The sequence below is a fragment of the Erinaceus europaeus genome, chromosome 9, assembly GCF_950295315.1.
Source record: "Erinaceus europaeus chromosome 9, mEriEur2.1, whole genome shotgun sequence".
Taxonomy (NCBI): domain Eukaryota; kingdom Metazoa; phylum Chordata; class Mammalia; order Eulipotyphla; family Erinaceidae; genus Erinaceus; species Erinaceus europaeus.
The window spans coordinates 47,101,516-47,122,960 of record NC_080170.1 but is presented as its reverse complement, the minus strand read 5'-3'; the positions used below and the strand labels follow the sequence as shown (position 1 = coordinate 47,122,960).

The 21,445-nt window shown below is 45.5% G+C and overlaps 1 protein-coding gene across 1 annotated transcript in view; it reads right to left on the bottom strand.

The window, feature by feature from the left end:
• Positions 1-16,047, bottom strand: part of C9H1orf21 (chromosome 9 C1orf21 homolog) — a 174,982-nt gene extending 158,935 nt beyond the window's left edge. Inside the window, exon 1 of the mRNA XM_060197823.1 lies at positions 15,875-16,047. The gene's annotated coding sequence lies outside the window, so the exon portion shown is untranslated. The remainder of the gene's footprint in view (positions 1-15,874) is intronic.
• Positions 16,048-21,445: the final 5,398 nt, after the last annotated feature.

Below are 21,445 nucleotides of genomic sequence, written 5' to 3'. Positions count from 1 at the left end.
AATTTTTACACAGGAGAGTTCCTGAGTTTGTCATATTACATGATACCAAATGGACTTGTATAGCTCTATTAGGGGAAAAATCATTGAGAAACCTCTTTGATTTTTATGTTAGACACGTAAACTGTGATAATCGGTTCCCCACCAAAGACAATTTCATCTAGAAATGAGGAGGTGGGCAATGGGTTAAGGAAGATTACAGAATCTCACAAATCCCGACATTTAAAGTGGGGCCCCTCCAAGCTTCCCTGACTGCACTGCACATTCTAGCCGAAGCTAAGAGAGGGAGAGGCCCTGACCTTCCACAATGCAGTTCCCAGAAGAAGCAAAGAGGAAAACCCAGGCAGAATGTATTTCCATAGATGACAGGTGGGGAGCTCCCCAAGGCTGCCACCCTCGTTATTCCCATCCTCTGTGCCACGCATGCTCACTGAACTCCACCGTCTAAAGAACCAACACCTTACCACAACATCTAACCCTTTGCAGAATTTCTCTCTTCCCAGAACATCACTGCCTGGCCCTCTCTCTCTTCCCACTACTATGACAAGGACACTGAAGAGCCAAACCAGAACCCTCCCCACTCAAAGATTGGCATTATAGGAACTAGCTGAGCAATAGAAAACCAGCCTGAGTGCCTGCATTTCACTTCCAGACAGACTCCTCCCTCTAACTCCCTTGCTAATTCCAGGAGTTCATTCAATTCTATTTGGTTTATTTTCCTTCCACTTGGTTAGTCTCAGATGTCATGATACCAAAAAGAAGGGGGGGGGGGAATCCAAGCACTTGCAAAGGATGCTATCTTCACAGGGCACATCACAAGACTCTCATCTGAGATTATATGAAGGGAAGGTATTTTTTTCTCAACATCGGAACCTAGAGCAAAGCTGGCCGAGACTCAAAAAACAACGAAAACAGAAGGAAGGTATAAAGATGGCTTTCACTGCATTACAAGACCAATCCTCCCTGAGCTCAGAAAGACCCATCCACACACAGATCAGGGGATGAGCTGGGAATCACTTTCTCATTTGGCTCAGAAAACTGGTTTTTTTTTTTTTTTTTTTTTTTTAAGACAGTGAACCCTAAGAGCTGCCAGAGGCAGAGAAGACTGTGTAGTGCTCGGAACTCGTCTAAAGAGAATGTGATCTTGCACTCTATCTGGACAGAGACCCAAGGGGGGCTCTGCCACAATCTCCTTAATTTGAGGAAGTCACAATTTCTGGGTAAATCAGGTTCCCTAGCAACCAAGCACTCCTTGAATGTTCCTTCCCACCCTATCTCTCAGCTGTGTTCTCTTCTGAAAACACCAGTGAAAGCTAGGTAGTATAGTAAGGCAGAGGGGGGCATCTTGAAGATACAAGTGCTATAGTTTCAGACATCATTTGTGCTGAGTCTGTTAGTACCATGCCAGATAATGACTAGGATATAAGTTTCATTTGCTGATGGTGCAATTTGGGCTACACAGTTTGACAGGTAGGAGGAGTAGATGCTAAAAGGGGGGATGGGCTACAAAGGTTTTGCACAAACAGTCAAGAGAAGTTTGGGGGCTCAGGTTCATTTTGAGGAGGAAGATTGGTGAAAGTTTCATGCTACAAGACAAACAGAAATCTTGCTAGTCAATTCTTTAAGGTCATTAAGTCTATGAAAAGACATAAGACACAGAGAGACAGAAAGTAAGTGTTGGTGGTCTGGGAGGTGGAGCAGTGGATAAAGCACTGGAATCTCACGCATGAGGTCCTCAGTTCGATCCCCAGAAGCACTTATGCCAGAGTGATGTCTGGTTTTCTCTCTCCTCCTACCTTTCTCATGAATAAATAAATAAAATATTTTTTAAAAGTGTTGAATGCTTCTAAAGACACACAGACTTGGGGCGCTAGCACCTGGTTGAGCACATACGTTACCATTCCTACAGACCCGGGTTTGAGCCTCCACTCTCCACATGTGAGGGGAAGCTTCACAAGCGGTGAAGTAAGTTTGCAGGTGTCTATCTTTCTCTCTCCCTCACTATCTCCTCCCTACCTTCAATTTCTCTCTAGTGTAGCTAATAAAATAGAAAGGACCAAAAAAGAAAAAAAAAGGGGGGGGTGGAGTGGAGTGGGGTGGGAATGGCTGCCAGGAGCAGTGAATTCATAGTGCCAGTACCAGTCCCCAGTGGTAACCCTAGTGGAAATTAAAAAAGAAAAGGGAGTCAGGTGGTAGCACAGCAGGTTAGGTGCAGGTGGTGCAAAGCACAACGACCGGCATAAGGATCCCGGTTTGAGCCCTCGGCTCCCCACCTGCAAGGGGGTTGCTTCAGAGGCAGTGAAGCAGGTCTGCAGGTGTCTATCTGTCTCTCCCACTCTCTGTCTTCCCCTCCTCTCTCCATTTCTCTCTGTCCTATCTAACAACAACGACATCAATAACAATAACAATAATAACTACAACAACAATAAAAAAACCAAGGACAACAAAAGGGAAAATAAATAAATTAATATAAAAATTAAAAACAAAACATGCAAACTCAAAGTTAGAAATGCTAACTTTCTCACAGCTAACTGCAAAGATCTTGACAAGTCATAGAAGAGCCAAGTATTTCACATTGCACAGTTTTCCTCGTGCATCAGTGTATTTAGTGGCATTTGGTTTGGCCTCCTTCTAATTCCCGACTTGTGTTGTTGCTTTGTTTCTCTTTTGTATTTTAAAACAAAGTATAAATCAATTTGTATTGACTAATACAAATAATTAGGTAGAGAACCAAGTCCCACTGAAGCCCCACCCTCCCCTCCAAAAGAAACACTGTCCTCCTGCTTATGTTTCTAGTTTCCTTGCTTTTAGTTTATTGACCTCACACAGCTATCATTAAATAACACGTTGCCCTATTTTGGCTTTTTTTTTTTTTTACTTTAAATAAATGGAGTCACACTGCGCTATTTTTCTCTCTTGCATCCCCATTCACCACTATGCTTGTGAGAGCCATCCTGCTGAAGTACATAGCTGTGGGTTACTCTCACTGCTATTACAAATGTGCTGCAGCTTCTTTATTCAAAATGCTGCTGATAGACATGGAGGCCATTTCTGGTGCTTGCTATAAAGATGAGTGTGGCTATGAACATTGCTCCATAAAGTCAAGAGTTTTTATAAGCCATGGCTCCCCAACCTTTTTTCATGAAGTAAATTACACAGAGAATGGTAATGCTAGAATGGCAAACTGAACCATCAGAAAGAACAGCCTCTATTTGAGGCTGGGGTTCTGCCCTGGCCTTGCTCTCCTCTCCACAGAAGGCAAAGGGGAACAGAGGAACATTTTGCAAGGTATTTCAGACTTCTTACCAAAGTCAGTCCACCGATGTGTACTGGCTCCAGTACCACCTCTCTGCATATTCTTGCCCTGTGCTCAATGTCCACAGACATTTACCAATCTGGGAGGTATGAAAAGGTGTAGCTCATTATGATTTCAGTATTAAAGCATGACACCACCTCTGTCATGAAAACAGTATGGTAACTGAACATGAAGAAACAGATCAATTGGAGAGGGTAGAAAATATAGACACAGAGACAAACATTACTCATGGGCAGTATATGAGAAAAACATCTCTTGAGTTAGTGGGAGAAAAGACAGGCATTTTTGATAAGTAGTTTGTGATACCCAGACATCCATGTAGGGGAGAAAGAAAACTGGATCATTTTTTCCGAATCATATACCAGCATAGTTCCAAATGGGACACAGATTTGAATGCTCAGACATCTACTACAGGTCAAGTATTTACAAAGAAAGCTTCATGACCAAATTGAGATATGTCATAGTATAAAATACTCAGTGGTTTTTTTAAAAAAATGTTTAACAAGAAAAAATATCTGTAATGGGAGTCAGGTGGTAGCGCAGCAGGTTAAGCGCATGTGGCACAAAGCAAAAGGACCGGCATAAGGATTCTGGTTCGAGCCCCTGGCTCCCCACCTGCAGGGAAATCGCTTCACAGGTGGTGAAGCAGGTCTAGAGGTATCTATCTTTCTCTCCCCTTCTCTGTCTTTCCCTCCTCTCTCCATTTCTCTCTGTCCTATCCAACAACGATGACATCAATAACAACAACAGTAATAACTACAACAATAAAATAACAAGGGCAACAAAAGGGAATAAATATTAAAAAAAAAAGAAAACACATCTACATCTCACCAAAATTTTAAAACACTGGTTATGTACTGAAAAGATAATATCCTAATATAGGGGTTATACAAAGTATGCATATTACTAAATTAGTTTCACCTGTCTCGTTTTATTTAACATAGCTATTAAAATTCACAAATGGGGGGGCTACACTTGGATTCTATTGAATAATGTTGCCCCATAACCTGTAAGAGAATTTTTTTTCTATATCATAATTCAAAACCAAGAGGCAGTAAAGGAACAGACTGACATGATTGGCTATAACAAAGAAAACAACTCTCACTGAGAAATTACAATCAGAGAAAAAAGAAAAGTTGTGTGGGGAAAATTATCAAATATTAAGACAAGATCCCACCATATAAGAAACTTCACAAAATAAAGGAGAAAGGCCTACAAACCTATATAAAGGGGCAAAAGATATGAAGAGACAGTGCACAGAAAAAGGAATGCCAAGAGACCAAAATATGCGAAAAGAAGCGTTAGCTGGCTCATAATAAAAATGTAAATTGGAGTTATACTAGCGTATGATTTCTCACCATTCAGATGGCAAAGATGCAAAGGTTTTTCACAACAGAACAACTGTGGAGTCTGTAGGATAAGAAGAATTCTCTGCTGGTGGGAAAGTAAAATTGTATCATATCCCAGAAGGGTCTTGCAAAACTGCAAATGTATTTTTCCTTTGACCCAGCAATCCCCCTTCTAGGAATCTATCTCAAAGATAAACTGGCAGGAACTTGGACATAAATATTCACAAGGCTGTCACTGTAGCACTCTTCATTCACTCAGCTGTCCCTTTAATTAGGGAAAAGAATGTCTCAGTTCAGGCTTAATGTTTGATTTGCAAATAAGCCCCCACCAACCAAAACAAATTATACTCACAACACTGTAAGAGTAAAGACTGGAAACAACCATAAATCCAAATGAATCAAGTCTGGTACACTTAAACAATGGTAGCTCTGTATTTGCAAAACACAGTGAGAAATCTTTATATCTGGTTCCAGGGTGAGCTCTAAAAACATAGCCGGAAGTGGGGGGGGGAATGACCAACTACACTATCTTTTCATTATGAAGAAACAAAGCCATGTCCAGTACATGAAGTAAATACAATAATATGTACAAACACATCCATGAATGTACACATGCATATGCAGAAACACACCTATGCACATACATGTCACATCCTTACCTCATTAGCTATATATATTAAATTCTGTCTACTTGAAAAGACCAAAAATGACAAAAAATAAAACAAAACTATCTAAAATGACAAAAGCTTAAGACTGGAGTCTCTAAACACCATGCATGTTCCACTAAAAAGATCTGAGACAGGAAAAGTTTAAGTCTGAAGTATCTTGTAACGAATGTATAAAGCTTTCCACTCATAAAGAGGATCTGCAAGTCAACTTAAAGAGTCTTTCATAGGTCGGGAGTCTGGCGGTGGCGCAGCAGGTTAAGCCCACATGGTGCGAAGCACAAGGACTGGCTAAGGATTCTGGTTCGAGCCCCAGGCTCCCCACCTGTAGGGGGGTTACTTCACAAGCAGTGAAGCAAGTCTGCAGGTATCTATCTTCCTCTCCCCCTCTCTGTATTTCCCTCCTTTCTCCATTTCTCTCTGTCCTAGCCAACAACGATGACATCAACAACAATAACAACAACAACGATAAACAAGGGCAACAAAAGGGGGGGGAAAGTCTTTCATAGGTCAAAAATAATTTGCCCTTCAAAACAAATAACTACAAGGAATTAAAACATAAACTATGCTAGAATCTATGAGAAAAAAACTCTCACTGGTGTTGTTCAAAAGATGCTAGAATATCAACTCATTGTTCTGAATATTATTTAAAATGAAATAAGAGTCAAGCCATCAATGTTCCTATGAAAACTACATCCTGAAGTAAGCAAATAATTGATGTCAACTTCTTCCTGTAGAAAAATCTGACTAACAAAAGCAATTAGGGATGACAGGACATGATCATTTTGTAACTCTTGTTGAAATAACATAGCTAAATGATGATTATCACTGGTCTTTGAGGAACTTGGGAAACTTTATCATGGACCTTTATCATGAAACTTTATCAAAGACCATCTGACAAAGCCTAAATCCAATCAATTACCAGTCTCAGCCTTCCAAAAGAATAATGAAGGCAGGAGAGAGTAGATAGCATAATGGTTAGGCAAAAAGCCTGAGGCTCCAAAGTTAGGTTCAGTTCCCTGCACCACTGTAAGCCAGAGCTGAGCAATGCTCTGGTAATAATAATAATAATAATAATAATAATAAAAAATACAGAATAAATGACGGCATGGGAGTCTCCTGCTGTATCGTCATGGGAAGTATACAATATTTTTTGTGATCTACTATTGCCAAACAAACTTCCAATCTAACTCTAACTGTCCATTTAAGGAAACACAAGAGACAGAAGAAAACAGTGAAAAAGAAGAAGAAGAAACATCAATTGGCAAACATAGGCAGTAAGGAATCCTTCTGGCTGTGGAAGCTGTTTGAATCCTGAATGTAAATTATTCATCATTTAAAGTAATTCTGGGGAGCTGGGCAATAGTTGATCAGGTAAGGGACATGCCTTAGCATGCTCAGGACCTAAGGTTTGATCCTCAGTATCACAGGAAAGAACCATGCACAGCACAGCAATGGGGCTGAGGGTAGGGTAGGGGAGTGACTGAGTAGCACTGTGGTATCTCTCCTCTCTGTTTCTGTCTCTTTCTTCTCTCTAAAGAAATAAAATGAGAAAATTCCTCCAGGGAAGGTTGCTGAATGGTGGTCTCATACACATGAGGCCCAAACAATACACATTAATTAATTATGAGCCAATCAAATGGGACTTTCTCATTTGGTATTAATTAAATAACACTTAGACATAACAATGATACTGAGATTGTGCGAAAAGGAAAAAAAATAGTCATGTTGTTTTCAAAATATAATCTATTATTTACATAATCTAGATGACATAGTGTCTGTGATTTGCTTCAAAAGGAACCAGAAGGTGAGGGGAATAAAATGTGTTAGGGTGGGGATGCAAAGAGAGCAGAATTATTCCCATAAAAAGCCTGTCTTTACAGTCAGAGAGCCTGGACTTAAAGTCTCAACACCACCACTCACCACTTGGCTGCAGGATGCTGGCCAAGGTCCTAGGGACTGAGCCTCCATCCTTCAGTATCTATAGAGAGGAAGGATTGGCAATAGGCTCCCCAGAACATAGTTGCTTGCAAGAATTTAAGAAGATGATGCATAAAATACACTTAGCACAATACCCAGGCATAGAGTAAGCACTCTGCAGGGTTAGCATGTATGAGTACATCATAAATCATTAGCTCTGTTATTCAAAATCACCAAACTAGCTTAGGAGGTGAGGGGACAGGACCTGCTGAACCCAAAGCATATACTCTTCACAGCCCATCATAACTGATGCCTCTGGTGCTCCTGCCCATGTCTCTCTGCAGGGCTCAAGCAAGCACCAATCACACCCCTGTGAGTCGCTACACAACAAGCCTTTGGGGATGCTGTTCTTCAGCCTGCCTTTTAGAATCAGACAATTAACCAGCTTTTGTCACAGTGTTGTAACTTCATGTACCTTTTTTCTCGATAGCTCTCATCGGGCGGACTGTAAATACTCAAACACTGAACCCCCTTATGAGTCCTATGGATACATACAAACTCACCATGATTAAGCAGTGTGCTAAGTGATAATGCTCCCCAAACCCAGTTTCCCAGTTTTACTGCAGAATCACTGGTATAAATGACATAAGGCTGGGCTGGCCAAACAGATCACTTGGATAGTATGCTGCTTTGCTTTGTGTGCCACATAGGTTCGAGCCTGGTCCCCACAACAATGAAGGAAGCTTTGGTGCTGTGGTCTCTTTCACTCACTTTCTTAATCTCTATCTAATAAATAACATAACATAACATAACATAACATAACATAACATAACATAACTTTACATTACACTAACCTCAGAATCCCAATAGATAAACTGAATAAGGTGCTGAGACCTCAAACTTTGTGCAGACATACATAGCATTACAATGCTATTACCTGGACCTCAGCACCTCCCACAAGGCACAGCATCTCTCCAGTGCCAGGCACAAGAATGGCAAAAAGTTGTCATCAACAAAAGTAAATGTTTGCTCAATACAAAGTAGGGAAAAAAAAAATCCAAAGTCCTGTTCTGGATCAACCAAGAAATGTATATGTTCCCACTACCTTTTCTTTGTAATTTTAAGTTTATTTTATTATGATAGAAACAGAAACTGGGCAAATGAGAGAGAGAGAGAGAGAGAGAGAGAGAGAGAGACCTGCTGCACTGCTTGTGAAGCTCCCCACCCCCTGCTGCTAGGGGCCAGGGGTTTGAACCTGGGTCCTCAAACGTGTATGTTTCACAGGCTGTGCCCCTCCTTACTATCTTTTCTTATCCAGATGAGGATTCCTTCATTTGGCAAATGAGAGAAAATCAGAACTTCACTCTGGTATATGTGGTGCCAGGAACCAAACTCAGAGCTTCATGCTTGCAAACCCTGCACTCTACCAATTGCACCACCTCCCCAGCCTAAATAGTCTTAAGTGGAAGCTAGGTCTTCAGAAAGGAGTCCTGAGCCCTAGAGCACAGAGCAGCTATCTTAACTTCAGCAGAACATACCCTCCAGGCTCAGTGAAGGATGACAAAAGAGTTTGTCATTGGGGGGGGGGGGCATACACAGAAAATACAGAAATGAGAAAACAAAACCAATAATGGCATTAAGTAAACAAACATCAGCTAAGAGTTACTGTAGCTCACAGGAGGCAAGGGAAGCTCCGCATTGATTGATGGTCAGAAGAGGGGCTTGCTGTCGGAGGTGGAGCTGGACCTGAGGCTACAGAAATAGCTAAGCTCTCAGGAGTGGAGGAGGGCACCAGGTGTGCCCAACAGAGCAACTGGCACATCTGAATTTTCAACAGATATTAAATAACTACAAGAGGTTCTTGATTCCCAGCTCCTTGATCAATGTAGCAAGACTATCTGCTTGGGAAATAGCATGACATGCATGCTGCTCACCCCTTTGTGGCCTTTTCATTATAAGAACTGTTACCAAATTATCTCAGGGAAATGGTTTTGGGGAAAATTTGTTGTTAGAACTGCTGAAGTCACCCTTGGCAGGTCCTTAACTATCTATGTCTTTGAAAAGTTCTCTGCAAGCAGTGTTGGGGGAGGGGAGGGAAGAAAGCAGCATATCTTTTCCTAGTGTTTATTTTGGGGTTCCACTGCACAGTACATAGCCAGGGGAGACCTCTTTCTCAGTTCTGGGGTTCAGAAGACACATGTGGGAGTGGATGGTCTCTCACACACATACACCTCCTGGGCTCCTGAGTATACCACACCCAATACTGCATCTGGGATAATATGTGTGAAATCCCATCCAATCAAGCAGAGACCCCAGACACTCACCTCCTTTCCCTACCCAGCTCTGCCACAAAAACTGAAGTCACCACTTCAGGTGGAAAAACCTCCTGCAGATGATTTAGTGATAAACTGAAACCACGGCAATACCCACATCATACAAGTCACACGTAGATCCCTCCAAGAAATGGAGTTCTTAACTGAAAATCTATTTGCCTTGCTCTGCTGGAAAGCATCTTCTTCCAAAAGCCCCACGGCACTCAGGATATTGCATAACTATTGTTGGATCTACTTTTGAAGTACAGTTTCACAAAAGGTGCATCCAAGTCTGTATGTGATGAGTCAGTGAGATTGGTTTTTTAAGTAGTTTCGAGTTTAGTACCTTCTCTCCCACTGACCCCCAAGACTAGACCAACAAAGGCTCCACATGCAGAGAGGAACCAACGGTACTGGATCTCGCTAAGGAAGCACTGGTTGGCATGAATGTGCCCAGTGAGCTTATAAACTGTTCAAGAAAAGCAGTAAAACCGCAACAACTGAGGGAGCATTTGGTTCAATTCAAAGTCACTTTTTTAAAACTTTATGTGTCTTTTTTAAAATATTTATTCCCTTTTGTTGCCCTTGTTGTTTTATTGTTGTAGTTATTATTGTTGTTATTGATGTCATCGTTGTTGGATAGAACAGAGAGAAACAGAGAGAGGAGGGGAAGACAGAGAGGAGGAGAGAAAGAGAGACACCTGCAGACCTGCTTCACCACTTGTGAAGCAACTTCCCTGCAGGTGGGGAGCCAGGGGCTCAAACTGGGATCCTTATGCCGGGCCTCCTGCTTCGCGCCACGTGCGCATAACCTGCTACACTACCACCTGACTCCCTCAAAGTCATTTTTATTTAACTAACATTTGTTTAACTAAAAGGGAGGGTTGGAAATCAGGTAATGAGGATGAAATTAAATAAACCACTTAACTTCTATGATGAGTAAGTAGACTTTGCTGTGCAAGAAAGCCTTTCACTGATGCTCCTCTGAAAATCTTTCTAATACTTTCCTGATTCATTGTCCAAAGCTTAAAAAAAAAAAAAAGATTCACGAAGAGCTCCATTATGTATTATCCAAAGTTGATCATTTTGAAATATCAGATATAAAGGCTAAGTGTAGTGGAGCAGAGTACTTCAGCTGTTATTGAATGACCTCAGAGAGCTTCAAAGAGTCGAAAAATACAATGTAATCAAAAGAGGACACAGAAACAAGGAAAAACTAGAGTTGGTGGTGCACTAATTTCATTTTTTCTACCAGGTAAAAAGCGAGTGGACTTCAACTCTGAGATGTAAACAAACTGGGAGCCTGGGAAACAGGCAGAGGCAGGTAAGTGCTGGAAAGATCTGAGGCTCCAAGGAGAGTGTAGGTGGGAGTAAATAAGGGAGGTGGGGTGGAGGGCAAAGTAGGACAGGGCAGAGAGAGGGGCCCTGAGGGCAGAGCAAGCTGGGCTGGAAGCAAGAAGTCTGAGCTTGAGCAGAGGCAGGAGAAGGCGGAGACAACATGGACCTGGAGATATGGTTAAAACCCTGGAAAAGATCATCCCGACACTTAAAGCCAAGTCTGGCTGCCTAAAGCAAAGGCCTGATTAAAAGCAGGAGGGACTATGAATGAAAATGAAATCTGGAGATTAACAAACCAACTAGCCAACCCCAATTGGTGGGAGAGCTGCAGAGAAGACAGCAGGAGAAAGGGGATCACTCACTGGCAAGAAGCAGAGAGAAAGGCATGGAGCAGGCACAGAGCCAGCACATGCTAAGAGCCTGCTAGGTGAGCTCCCAGCACCCGGGGAGTCCAGCTTTGATTTTTCCCTGTCGCAAATGATTTTAGAAGAAGTGGATACTGATGACTGCCTCCCTGAGGACAATGGAATAAAACCAGAACTAGGGCTCCCTTAGCTCTCTGGGTCTCCCTCCCCCACTTCCCAGCCCCCCAGATCCAGGCACACTGGAGAGATGCCAGGTGGCAAGTTCTGTTCCATGGCTGAGAACAATGTCACGTGGGACAGGGACACCAAGTGCCTTTGGAATCACTAAATAAGTCACGTTGGACTGTCAAGCACAGCTAGCTAGTCACTGAGTTCCAGGGACCAAAAAGAGGAAGACTAAATGTGCTCATGGCATGCATCTCAAGTCAGGAAACCTTAAACTCAAACTCCCAGTCCTAGAGAGGACATGGCACTTGGTATGCTTACTTTCTGACCAACTTTTTTTTTAAAGATTTATTCATTGGGTCAAGTGGTAGCATACCCCACAGAGCACACACCCTATTATGTGCAAGGGCCTGGCTTCAAGCCTCTGGTCCCCACCTGCAAGGGGGGAGCTTCACAAACAGTGGAAGTTGCAGGTATTGCATGTGTCTTCCCTCCTCTCTGTCTCTTACCCTCTCTCATAAAGAAAGAAGAGAAGCAAAGCTCAAGGACCGGCAGGAGGATCCCGGTTCGAGCCCCCGGCTCCCCACCTGCAGAGGAGTCGATTCACAGGCGGTGAAGCAAGTCTGCAGGTGTCTATCTTTCTCTCCCCTCTCTCTCTGTCTTCCCCTCCTCTCTCCATTTCTCTTTGTCCTTTCCAACAACAATGACATCAACAACAACAATACCTATAACAACAATAAAAAACAAGGGCAACAAAAAGGAAAATAAATAAATATTTAAAAAAAAAAGAAGAAAGAAAGAAAGAAAAGGGGAGAGGGAATGGTCCCGGGAACAGCGGAGTCATACTGGCACTGAATCCCAGCAATAGCCTTGGTGGCAAAATTTTATTTATCTATTTATTAGCACAAGGAAGAAATACAGCATCGTTCCGGGGATTGAACTCGGGAACTTCATGCTTGTGAAGTCCTTTGTTCTAGCACTGAGCCACCTCCCAAGTGGTTCTAGCTATTTTTCATGATCCAGATATCCTACTGTGGCAATAGAGAACTTCTCATAAACTGTGGTACTAATTTTTTTTTAATGTGCATCCACATCTAATGTAGTTTCAAGGAGATTCTTTGATATATCACAGATCTTGAGTAAGTAGAGTAATTCCATCCAACTCTCTCACTTATTGAGTGACTTCCAAGTATAAATGCATTACCAGGTTGGAGAAAAAGCTCACCGGGTAGGATGCATACTTTGCAATGTATATGGCATAGGTTCAAGCCCAGGCACCATATGGGAGGTGTGAAAATAATGGAGCACAGTCTAGTGTTGATGCGTCTCTCTATTACCTGTTTATTTAAAGGAAAGAAGTGACCTGGGAGTGATGAAGGCCTTAGACAGACAGACAGATACACACACACACACACACACACACACACACACACACACACACACACCTGTAATGGGGGGGGGGGGTGTGGAGGAGCAAAGGAGCTTGCTTTCCAAGGGCTCCTTTCTAAATGTTTTCTAGATATTTCCTTTCTAGATGGAGAAATTGTGACTCCTCCCACAAGTGCAGTGAGACAGCTAGACTACAACTTAGGAAATAAGTTTTCCAGGAACTTTTTTAAGTTACTTTTTATGAAAGGGAAGCACCACTTAACTCTGGCATAAACTGTGCTAAGGGATTAAACTTGGGACCTCATATATGCTCTACCCCTGAACTATCTCCCTATCCCTCCAGGAACAAGGAAAGGAACTTAACCTTTGGTGGCTGCAGGCACTGTGGTAATTCCCCGCCTCTGCCTATCCCAGCCCAGCTAACCTCGGGCAACCTCTGCTACGATACTTGCATGACCACAGCCTGTCAAGTCATCTCTTGTTGCAACTGTTAACTCATAAAATTAAACTTCAGAACTGAGGTAGCCAAGCTAAATAATTGCTTGCTTTAAAATATGTAAAGACATAATTTATACTCCACTTCAGATAAGCTCTTGAATTTGTGAACTCTTCAGGTCCCAACTGTCAAGGATCTCTGAAATACAGTTGTGGTGATACAGTTCTCCCTCCACACAGGCCCTGCACAGTCACCGTTTTCTCAGTGGTGCTTGTCTACTGCAATCTGCTTTGCACGCTTTTACCTGCTTACGTACTTACTCACAACTTTGATTTCTCCCATATAGTGAGGCTTCTGAAATGTCAAAGAAGGACGACAAAGTGGCTGAGAATGTATTTGTTTGGGCCCCTCTAGGACTCCAAAATGTAATGCTAAGTTTAAGGGGGAGTTGGTGAGACTGATCATACATAAGACCCTCTTTGAGCAAGTCCTCAATCCCTCTCCAGCACCAAAGGGAGGTGTTGTAACACTCCCTCCCTCTTCTGGCCTGGGGTGTAAGAGTCTGTGAGAGAAAATAAGCCAGAAGACCACTAAGGGGATGACTCAGAACAGCTGACATAGGCCTCAGCCCCATCAGCCTGGAAATGAAACACTGGGGCAAACCACTGCCTCCCTACTTTTCTCGGCCAGGGTTTTTAAATCAGTTCCAGCCAATAGCATCAATCTACCAATAGGCACTTCACTTAGACTCTGGGATTCTTCAAGAAGCTCAATTCACTTTCAGACCGAGTGGCCTGTTCATTCCCAGAAACCCCTGTCATATGGTTTTAGAAATCCCAGTGAGATGGGTGGGAGGACAACAAATCACTGGCCAAGAAAAAAAACAAAACAAACATCAGTTCTTCAACCAGTGAAAGTGAATTAGTGCTGAAAATAGAAGTCAGAAGGGGGGGGGGGGTCCTTCAAGGATGAACTTTCAACACTGATCTAAGACTTCCCTGCCAACCAGGAGCATTTTTCTTGGAGGAATATGTCTGAATGGAGACAAGCACCAGGGGAGAAGCATCACCCCTCTCCACCTCCAGCATTGCTCCTCCAAGGGCTAAGTTCCCCAGTCTTTTCCTAGTCACCCTAGAAGGGACGACAGTGTTGGTGATGGCTGAAGCACTACCACTCCACCCCCACCAAATATCAATAGGTTTCATACAGATCAATGCACTAAGAATAACACAGCACAAACCCCCCCCCTTATAAGTAGCAAAACAAAAATAAGGGATCCTATTTAGAAGAACTCTGAACATCAACTGCATCTCCCAACAGTTAACAGATTGTGTTTTACTGATCCTACAACTTAGCTGCAGAAGTATAACCAAAGGGTGGGGGCTCCCCAAATGGAACCTTGTGGACTTAAAGAAAATATTCTTCAGAAACATCACCTTTTCTCCCACATGCCCACTCTCCAAGAGCTAAGGTAACCCTTGTGGGTTCTGCCCAAGATGGTTTTTATTCAGGAACACCCCCAAAGTCTACCCAACCCTACAGGTTACTCTCATTAGTATGTGAGCTGGCCCCTAGAGAAGGAAGGCACTCGTGACATCTGCCTGTGCGAGGAAGGTGGCACTTTCCCCCAAAGAACCCACATTAAATGGAATCCATGGCGTGCGGCCCCTCCCAAGGTCTGAGTCAGAGCCTATGTGTGTCTTTCCCGGAGTTCTGGGGGCTCCAGGGGGTGGATCTCTCCAATGGTTGAACTTGGAGCTGGCTGGCCACGGAAGCACGATCTATTTTAAAACAATTTTCCTAACCCACCTGCGATGCCAAGAAGAGCCAACCTCGTAATGAGTCTCCAAATTCCTGAAGGAACAGAGTCCTTTCTCCCTCCAGCACCGCTTGTCTTCTAGGGGACCAATGCGTGCTGCTTAGGGGGGATGTGTTTTTAATCTTTGATCAGGTCATTCTTGGAGGAAACCCCCCCCCCCAACATGCCGATTCAGAGCTTTGGGAAGGGAATGAATGGGAGATGACCCCTCCAGGCCAGTGACTTCTCTCACACAAACAGAAAGTACCCGCGGATAACAAGAAAACCCTGGGTGGAGGGAGGGGGCAGGGTGGACGGTGGGGAAGGACGCGGAGCTGCAGCCCGCAGCGAGGACCCGCATCAGCCCGCGGGCCGCCTGGCCGCGGCGCAAGTGGTGAACAAGCACAAGGTGGTGGGCAGTCCTTCCCAGCAACGAGCCTTCCCCAAAGGTCAAAACTTCCGAAGCCGGGGGGATCCAGCCCCCACCCCCACCCCCACCCCACCGCTACATGTCCCCGCCTCGGAGCGGGAGTGGGGGCCGGGAACCCGGCGACTCCCGTCAAGCCGCTGCTGGCAAAGTCCGGAGTCGCGGCAGAGGCGAGGGCGGCTCCCCACCGGCGGCCCGGCCTCCCCAGCCGCAGCCCGGGCAGCAGACGCCCCCTGCGGCTCCCCGCGCGCCCCGGGCCCCGCTCCCGGCCCTGGCAGCCCCGCACCCGCAGCGCCACCCGCGCGCCTCGCAGCGCCCCCGGTGCTGCAGACACCCCGCAGGCCCTCCGTCCCGGCCCCGCGGGCGCCCGGAACCCCCGCCCCGTCGGCCCGCTCACCTCGGCTGGCGGGCGGGAGCCTGGGGGACCCCTGCGGTCCCCCGGCCCGGCTTGCGCGCAGGCTTTCTTCCTCCCTCCGCCTCCGCCTCGCGCTCCTCGCGGCGGGGCCGGGAGCCCCCAGATCCCTGCCGCCGGCGGCGGTGGCGGCGGTGGCGGCGGTGGCGGCGGTGGCGGCGGCGGCGGCGGCGGCGGCGGCGATCAACCGCAGGCAGCGCGCGGCTGCTGCGGCTCCAACTCCGGCTGCCGAGCAGCGGCGGCCGCGGGGGCCGCGCCACGGAGAGTCCCCCAGAGAGTGGGCTGAGCGCGGGAGCCGACAGGGAGCGGCGAGGGAGGGGGCCGGAGGGCGGGCGCTCTCGCCCAGTCTGTCGCTCGAGGGGCGGGGGCAGCCAGACACTCCCCCGGCCCGGCCCGGCCCTCCCCGCGCTCCCGCGCGCCGTGCTCTCCACCCCGGGGAGGGGCCTGCGAGGCCGCCTAGGCACGGCTCGCCGGGGAGGGAGGATCTCCTCCCCGCGCAGGGCTGAGGGGGTTGCGGGGCTGCGGGGGCTGCGGGGGTTGCCCGGCTGCCGGCGCTGCGGGGAGGGAAAGCGGCCGAGACGGGCGAGTGTGTGCATGCGCGTTCGTGCACGAGTGAGTGTGCATGCATGTGTGAGAGCAGAGTGTGCGTGCATACGTGCACGTGTGCATGAATGTGTGCTCCTGTGCGCTCACGCGCCCCGACGCGGCGGGCCTGCAGCAGGGAGCACCTCGGGCCTTTCACCCGGGCGTTGGCGGGTGGGGAGGGGCGCGCTAGCTTTACTGGGCTCCGCACCACCAAGAGGACCCGGCCGGCCCGGTGGCCCACGTCTGCAACTGGAGGGAATGGCCATGCTGGACCGGCGGGAGCAGCCCTGGGGTGCCCCAAGCAGCTTCTACCCTGCCCTGGAGGAGTGGCGCCTGCGAGAGAAGTGGGAGTTGAAACGGGTTCTGCGGAGGCGCGGGGCGAGGCACCCAGGGGCGCCACCAGCCAGCCACTGCGTGCCCGCCCACTCCCTCCCCGGTCCTTCCCGGCCTCCCGGGACCAAAGGGCGGAGGCCTCGCACGCAGGACGCTTGCTCCCTAAAGATCGCTGTCCACCACTTAAAGTGTTGGGCTTCTGTTATTTTGTGGATCCGCACAAGAGAGTCCAGCATCCTACCCTCTGGGAATTAAGCCCTGTCTTCTCTTCCCGCCGATATTGGGTGTCTGGTGCGTGCTGAGCTGACTGCAGCATCCATAGCGGTGGAAAGTCCTTTGTGAGGCTTCCGGGCGCTGGACTGCTCCTGCCTGAACCTAGGCGCGCGGAGACTGTCAGGCCTCAAGGTTGAGGACTTTCAAGACACCCAAGAAAACCATCCAGGGGGGAGCTACACCTGGTGTTCCTTGGGTAGCCGCACACGCAGCATCGCATCTCGATTTCAACCAAGATGAAAGTGGAAAGCAGAAAAAGAAAAGGAAAAAGAAAAGAAAAGACACGTCCAAGCTGGAGTAGTGAGGAGGCCCCTAATTGAAAAGCAAATCCACAGTTTGATTTCAAGAAATGAATGGTTCCATAGCTGTAGTGGTTAAGAGTTGGCCTTTTGGGGAAACCAAGTTTCCCTTTTTCATTGCAAAGGACTAGGATCACACTGTTTTTGAAACTCATTTGTATTTTCCTTTTTTTTTTTTTTTTAAGATTTTATTTATTTATGAGAAAGATAGGAGGAGAGAGAAAGAACCAGACATCACTCTGGCACATGTGCTGCCGGGGATCGAACTTGAGACCTCATGCTTGAGAGGCTAAAGCTTTACCACTGCGCCACCTCCGGGACCACATGCATTTTCCTTTTTTTATCCAGTTCAATTTCCCCTTTGAGGGACCAGAACTCTTATAATTTGACTGTCTGAACTTGGCAGGGGCTGGGAGGAGGAGGGGTTGGAGGGGTTGTAGAACTGTAGTAAGAACTTCCTCTCACCATCTCTTATCTTAGGCAACTAGATTTCTCTCTCTATCCATTCCTTCCTACCTACTTCTCTGCCTGCCTGCCTCCCTCATAATCTATGTATTTATTTTGGATAGAGAAATTGAGAGGGAGGGAGTGAGGGAGAGAGAGAGAGAGAGAGGAGAGAGAGAGAGAGAGAGGAGAAAGAGAGAGAGAAAGAGTCCCTTCAGCACTGTTTCACCAGTTATGAGGCTTCCCTCCTGCAGGTGGAGACCAGAGCCTTGAACACAGATTCTTGAACACTTTAATGTGTATGTTCTATCAGGTGAACCACTGCTCAGTCCCCCAACAACTATAAATTCCTTTTACCCTTTTTTCCCTCTGCTGGGAGAAAAATAATAAGATTGGTGATCAGGGCTTTCTAGCTCATAGGCCTACTATGAAAGCTTAAAGAAAGTAAAATGTGGTGGCAATACATGTAAGTTACCACCTGAATGCCTGGCACATGTAAATACTCAAAAGATAGAAACTGCTGCTTCAAATGTACAGTTTAACCACAATGTGGGTAGATTTTCCCCCACTGTGTTCCTGCTTAAAGTTGGGGGCAGCAGAGTCACCTGCTGAGTTTTTCCAAATGTAGTCAACCCCCCTCCACACACACACTCCACCTCAAACCTTCTAATATGAAGACATGAAAGCGGTGTATATAACTAGGATGTTTTCAGATCTATCTCTACATATAGGTATGAACCTATAAAAAGAAGATCCTGAAAACAAGCTTTCTCGTTTCCTCTCTCCTCTCATCTGCAGAGATCTCCCTACTCCTATACTTGGAACTTGCTTTCCACACAGACCAAGTTATGAAAATGTGACTTGTGGAGGCTCCTACTCCTTCAAGACCAAAGCAGTAACATTCCCCTCACCCCTCCACACACACCACTGACTATATTTGGAGGGCAGCCTCAGAACTCACAGAACATATGGACAAGGCCATCCATACTGGGAACTTTTAAAGCAAGTGTGTAATGTTTCAAAGTCACATGTTCACTGCGGATATTCTTGAACTTTTGGGAAACTCAAAGTCAGTGTGAAGAAAATTAAAAATCACCATAACCCCACCTGAGAGGAGCACTCAATAAGTGCTTCAGATGTATCCATTCCCCTTTCTTTTAGCTCATTATCATGCAGTCAGCAAGCACGTATTAAGAATTAATTTATTAGAGACTAGACATTGTTCCAGGGACAAGAACAGGATGCATGTTGTTTACTTCTTGCCTGAAATGACTCATGGGGAGATGCAAAATTGTACCCATGTGTCAACAACTATATGGTAAAGAATTACCCCCTCAATAAAATGATGAGGAAAACAAATTAATGAATAAATAAGTTAAGCTTTTAAATTTATCCTAAATCTAGCACTACTCTGAAAGGTGCTGCCTTGTACTTGTTCCATGAGTGACAGCTAACGCTGACTGCTGTGCTGTATGTTGTATGTGATCGCATGTGGTTCACAATGTGCATGCAAGAAGTCAACGGCACTCTCATTCTCAGGAAGACACTACTACAGAGTCAGTGTCTCCCTCTTTGCCTCTGTTCTACACATCCTTTAAGGATGGGATTCAACACCAGCTCCTCAAGCGAGGATTATCTGAATAACTGCCTCCAAGAGTGTTTCTGAACTTTGGGAGTGTGTGTATATATATCTAACAAATACCCAAAGTGCAGTTGTGGGTCGAAGAGTGTTTATGTGCTTTGTTTGTTAATGGTTAATTCAAGAGATGCCATTCAGCACCTTCTGAATGGTTGGGGCTAACACAGAGCAGGTAGTATAAAGTCAGCCTTAACTGTGTGCTAATAGTTCTCATTGGGGCTCAGTGAGTGGGATTACTCAGAACAACCTGCTTTTCTGGATCTTCAAATGGTGTCTTAGGTTTACATCTACTTCTATCTCCCTAGGGTATGTCTTCTTTATCTCATTTTAAACGAGCAGTTAGAAGATGAAAACAGAGCCCCATGGTCATTGGAATTAAGACAAGTTAAGAATCCACATCACAGATTAGATTGGTCACAGATAAAAGAAGGTGCTTTAGGCCACCCCAGAGGTCAGGTAACCTCTCCCACTGTCATCCATTCTCTCCCTGCTCTTGCCATAGCCTTGCCTACCTGTCACAAGGAGCTTCCCAGTGTGGAGTCCTTTTTTTTTTTTTTTTTTTCATTGTACAAGAGAAACAATTACTCAAACTCTGAGGTTCTCACTGACACATTTAAAGTATAGCCCAGCTTCACAGGATATGTGCAGACAGACATGTCATTTCATACATTGAGCTCTCCTCTCCAATCTGTAAGTTCTGTGAGACTGCAAGACTAGTACTTGGGCCAATTGCAATGTCTCCAGATAACAAGCATAAGGGTTGCTGTTCATTAAGTTGCTCTGTGGGTTTCTCTTTATGCTAATGGAAAGCAAATATTGCTATAAGAAATTCAGCAACCAGAGTGATGTAGCTAAAAGAATAAACTGTGTGTGTGTGTGTAAGAGAGAGAAGGGTGGGAAGAGGAGAGAGAGAGAGAGAGAGAGAAAAAAAAAAACATGTTCATCTCTGTTTCAACTTCACCTCCTTAAAAATGCATCATGAGGGAGCCAGGTAGTGGTGCAGCAGGTTAAGCGCAGGTGGCGCAAAGCGCAAGGACCAGCGTAAGGATCCCGGTTCGAGCCCCCGGCTCCCCACCTGCAGGGGAGTCGCTTCACAGGCGATGAAGCAGGTCTGCAGGTGTCTGTCTTTCTCTCCCCCTCTCTATCTTCCCTTCCTCTCTCCATTTCTCTCTGTCCTATCCAACAACGACGACAACAACAATAATAACTACAACAATAAGACAACAAGGGCAATAAAAGGGAATAAATAAATAAAATGAAAAAAAAAGAAAATGCATCATGTTTCCCTGTCTTCTTCAGAAACTGAAACAATATTGAGAAGCTAAAGGTAAGAAGTAAAGCTGTAAAGCTAGCCCTTCTTTCATAATGGGCCTCAAACAGATTCAATGTCTCAAACTTTTTGATGCATAGACCCCAGTTCTGACTATATATTCCTTCAATCTATGTACTTGAGGTTTCAAATTAGTAATCTGATTGAATTTGAACTGTGGGATTAAATTGTTAGTACATTTCTAATAATAACTTTTTTTATTTAAGAAATGATTAATTAACAAAACCATAGGGTAGGAGGGGTACAATTCCACACAATTCCCACCACCCAATCTCCATTTCCTACCCCCTCCCCTGGTAGCTTTCCCATTCTCTATCCCTCTGGGAGCATGGACCCAGGGTTATTGTGGGTTGCAGAAGGTGGAAGGTCTGGCTTCTGTAATTGCTTGCCCGCTGAACATGGGCATTGACTGGTCGGTCCATACTCCCAGTCTGCCTCTCTCTTTCCCTAGTAGGGTGGGTCTCTGGGGAAGCGGAGCTCCAGGACACATTGGTGGGGTCTTCAGTCTAGGGAAGCCTGGCCGGCATCAGATGACATCTGGAACCTGGTAAAATTTCTTTATTGGGGAATTAATGTCTTACATTTGACAATAAATACAATAGTTTGTACATGCATAACATTTCTCAGTTTTCCATATAACAGTATGACCCCAC